This window comes from Lolium rigidum, chromosome 4 (genome assembly GCF_022539505.1).
Source record: "Lolium rigidum isolate FL_2022 chromosome 4, APGP_CSIRO_Lrig_0.1, whole genome shotgun sequence".
Taxonomy (NCBI): domain Eukaryota; kingdom Viridiplantae; phylum Streptophyta; class Magnoliopsida; order Poales; family Poaceae; genus Lolium; species Lolium rigidum.
In genome coordinates this window covers 136,007,525-136,012,268 of record NC_061511.1, presented here as the reverse complement: position 1 = coordinate 136,012,268, position 4,744 = coordinate 136,007,525, and positions in this window count along the sequence as shown.

Genomic DNA, 4,744 nt, shown 5'->3' with positions numbered 1-4,744 from the left:
AATTTAGGATCGGGAGACGAGTTTATATCTAACGAGTATGTTATGCAAGCAACTTTTTAATTTTTCTTGCATCAGTAGTAGCATGGCATTTTTCAATAAAATCATCATCAAGTTCCACATAATCTTCATCAAGATCATCACTAGAGTATTCAAGTTCAGGTGAATTAACAGGTGTAGTAACATCAGGAGTTTCAGCATTTTCAATTTGTCTAGACCTAGCAATTTTAGCATCTAGAAAAGTTCCCAACGAACCACTATCATCAAGCACAGCAGAAATATTATCAATATTATGAGAGTTTTCAGATTCAGCAGAAGTACCAGCATTTGAAGCATGTGGCGGTGAAACAAGTTTATCAATCACAGATGGTGAATCAAGAGCAACAGAGGTACTCAGAGTTGTACCTTTTCTTGTAGTGGATGGTAATATGGCAACCTTAGTATCGCGAGGTTTACCCATGATGGAGAATTTGCAGCGAACAATATTAATCCAAGTGAACTTCCAAATAAAGCTATGCTCCCCGGAAACGGCGCCGGAAAATAGTCTTGATGACCCACAAGTATAGGGGATCGCAACAGTCTTCGAGGGAAGTATTACCCAATTTATTGATTCGACACAAGGGGAGACAAAGAATACTTGAAAGCCTTAACAGCGGAGTTGTCAATTCAGCTGCACCTGGAAACAGACTTGCTCGCAAGAGTTTATCAGTAGTAATAGTTTTATAGCAGTAGCAGTAGTGAAATAACAGCAGGATTAAAATACTGTAGGCATGGGGACGGATGACGGGCGTTGCATGGATGAGAGAAACTCATGTAACAATCATAGCAGGGCATTTGCAGATAATAATAAAACGGTGTCCAAGTACTAATCAATCAATAGGCATGTGTTCCAATTATAGTCGTACGTGCTCGCAATGAGAAACTTGCACAACATCTTTTGTCCTACCAGCCGGTGGCAGCCGGGCCTCAAGGGAAACTACTCGGATATTAAGGTACTCCTTTTAATAGAGTACCGGAGCAAAGCATTAACACTCCGTGAACACATGTGATCCTCACATCACTACCATCCCCTCCGGTTGTCCCGATTTCGTCACTTCGGGGCCATTGGTTCCGGACAGCGACATGTGTATACAACTTGCAGGTAAGATCATAAACAACGAATATCATGATGGAATAATAACATGTTCAGATCTGAGATCATGGCACTCGGGCCCTAGTGACAAGCATTAAGCATAACAAGTTGCAACAATATCATAAAAGTACCATCTACGGACACTAGGCACTATGCCCTAACAATCTTATGCTATTACATGACCAATCTCATCCAATCCCTACCATCCCCTTCGGCCTACAGCGGGGGAATTACTCACACATGGATGGGGAAACATTGCTGGTTGATGGAGAGGCGTTGGCGGTGATGGCGGTGATGATCTCCTCCAATTCCCCGTCCCGGCGGAGTGCCAGAACGGAGACTTCTGGCTCCCGCGACGGAGTTTCGCGATGTGGCGGCGTTCCGGAGGGTTTACGGCGACTTCGACTTCTCCCCGTGCGTTTTTAGGTCGAGGCGAATAAGTAGTCCGAAGGGGGCGTCGGAGGCCGACCGAGGGGACCACACCACATGGCCGCGCGGGCCCCCCCTGGGCCGCGCCGCCATGTGGTGTGGGGCCCTCGGGCCTCCACTTCAATTGTCCTTCTGGCTCCGTCATTATTCTGGGAAAATAGGCCCTTTCGTCAAAATCCCTAGGTTTTTCCTGAAAGTTGGATTTCTGCACAAAAACGAGACACCAGAACGGTTCTGCTGAAAACAGCGTTAGTCCGTGTTAGTTGCATCCAAAATACACAAATTAGAGGCAAAACAATAGCAAAAGTGTTCGGGAAAGTAGATACGTTTTGGACGTATCAGCCGCCAGCTGATACGTCTCAAACGTATCTATAATTTCTTATGTTCCATGCTACTTTTATGATGATACTCACATGTTTTATACACATTATATGTCATATTTATGCGTTTTCCGGAACTAACCTATTGACGAGATGCCGAAGGGCTAGTTGCTGTTTTCTGCTCTTTTTGGTTTCAGAAATCCTAGTAAGGAAATATTCTCGGAATCGGACGAAATCAACGCCCAGCATCTTAGAATTCCACGAAGCTTCCAGAACACCCAAGAGCCACCAGAGGGGGGCCACAGGGCCACCCGACGCTAGGGCGGCGCGACCCAAGGGGGGGCGCGCCCCCCTATTGTGTGGCGCCCCCGTCAGCCTTCCGACTCCGCCTCTTCGCCTATTTAAAGGTCCCTGACCTAAAACATCGATACGGAAAAGCCACGGTACGAGAAACCTTCCAGAGCCGCCGCCATCGCGAAGCCAAGATCTGGGGGACATGAGTCTCTATTCCGGCACGCCGCCGGGACGTGGAAGTGCCCCCGGAAGGCATCTCCATCGACACCACCGCCATCTTCATCACCGCAGCTGTCTCCCATGAGGAGGGAGTAGTTCTCCATCGAGGCTAAGGGCTGTACCGGTAGCTATGTGGTTAATCTCTCTCCTATGTACTTCAATACAATGGTCTCATGAGCTGCCTTACATGATTGAGATTCATATGAGTTTTGTATCACTATTCATCTATGTGTTACTCTAGTGATGTTATTAAAGTAGTCTGTTCCTCCTCCATGGTGTAAAGGTGACAGTGTGTGCATCATGTAGTACTTGGCGTAGGTTATGATTGTAATCTCTTGTAGATTATGAAGTTAATTATTTCTATGATAGTATTGATGTGATCTATTCCTCCTTCATAGTGTGATGGTGACAGTGTGCATGCTATGTTAGTATTTGGTGTAATTGCAATGATCTATCATGCACTCTAAGGTTATTTAAATATGAATATCGAATGTTGTGGAGCTTGTTAACTCCGGCATTGAGGTGCTCTTGTAGCCCTACGCAATTAGTGGTGTTCATCATCCAACAAGAGAGTGTAGAGTGGTTTTATTATGTGATCAATGTTGTGAGTGTCCACTAGTGAAAGTATGATCCCTAGGCCTTGTTTCCAAACATCGACTCTCCGTTTATTTACTGTTTTGTTGCATGTTTACTCGCTGCCATATTTTATTCAGATTGTTATTACCACTCATATTCATTCATACCACTTGTATTTCACTATCTCTTCGCCGAACTAGTGCACCTATACATCTGACAAGTGTATTAGGTGTGTTGGGGACACAAGAGACTTCTTGTATCGTGATTGCGGGGTTGCTTGAGAGGGATATCTTTGACCTCTTCCTCCCTGAGTTCGATAAACCTTGGGTGATCCACTTAAGGGAAACTTGCTGCTGTTCTACAAACCTCTGCACTTGGAGGCCCAACACTGTCTACAAGAATAGAAGCACCCGTAGACATCAAGCACTTTTCTGGCGCCGTTGCCGGGGAGGAAAGGTAAAAGGCACTCATACTCCGGTCCCAGGTAACTAAGTACTTTTCTGGCTCCATTGTGTGAGTGTTCGAAGCTATTTCCTTTAGATCCTGCAATTGCATCTTTTTGTTTCTTGTTTACACTAGTAAGGCATAATGGACAACAATGAGCTTCTTATTCTATTTCCTGAGTTAAGACATGGATTGTTTGATGCGAAAATTAAAAAAACCTATGGAACCTTATTTGCATGCTAGTAGTAATATTAGTATGAACGCATTGAACACCATTGTTGATAATGATATAGAAAATTCTAAGCTTGGGGAGGTCGGTTTTGATGAGAATGATCTCCTTAGCCCTCCGGGTATTGAGGAGAAAGTTTATATTGATTATGATATGCCTCCCATATATGAAGATTATAATGATAGTGGTCTTTTGGTGCCACCTACTATGTAGGATAATGTTTATTATGATTATACTATGCCTCCTACATTTGATGATGAGAATAATAATGATAGCTACTTTGTTGAATTTGCTCCCACTACAACTAATAAAACTGACTATGCTTATGTGGAGAGTAATGATACTTTTATGCATGTGAATAAGAAAGCTTTATGTGATAGTTATATTGTTGAGTTTGTTCATGATACTACTGAAAATCATTATGAGAGAGGAAAATATGGTTGTAGAAGTTTTCATGTTAGTAAAACACCTCTCTATTTGCTGAAAATCTTGAAGCTGCACTTGTTTTATCTTTCTATGCTTGTTGCATTATGCTTCATGAATTTGTTTATTTACAAGATTCCTTTTCATAGGAAGTGGGTTAGACTTAAATATGTTTTTAATTTGCTTCTTGATGATCTCTTTTGCTTCAACTACTATTTCTTGCGAGTGCATCATTAAAACTGCTGAGCCCATCTTAATGGCTATAAAGAAAGCACTTCTTGGGAGATAACCCATGTTTTTATTTTACTACAGCAATTTTGTTTTATATTTGAGTCTTGGAAGTTGTTACTACTGTAGCAACCTCTCCTTATATTATTTTATTGCATTTGTTGTGCCAAGTAAAGTCTTTGATAGTAAGGTTGATACTAGATTTGGATTACTTGCGTGAAACAGATTTCTGTCTGTCACGAATTTGGGCAGTGTTCTCTGTAGGTAACTCAGAAAAATCTGCCAATTTACGTGAGTGATCCTCAGATATGTACGCAACTTTCATTCAATTTGAGCATTTTCATCTGAGAAAGTCTGGTGCCTCTTAAAAATTCATCTTTACGGACTGTTCTGTTTTGACAGATTCTGCCTTTTATTTCGCATTGCCTCTTTTGCTGTGTTGGATGGATTTCT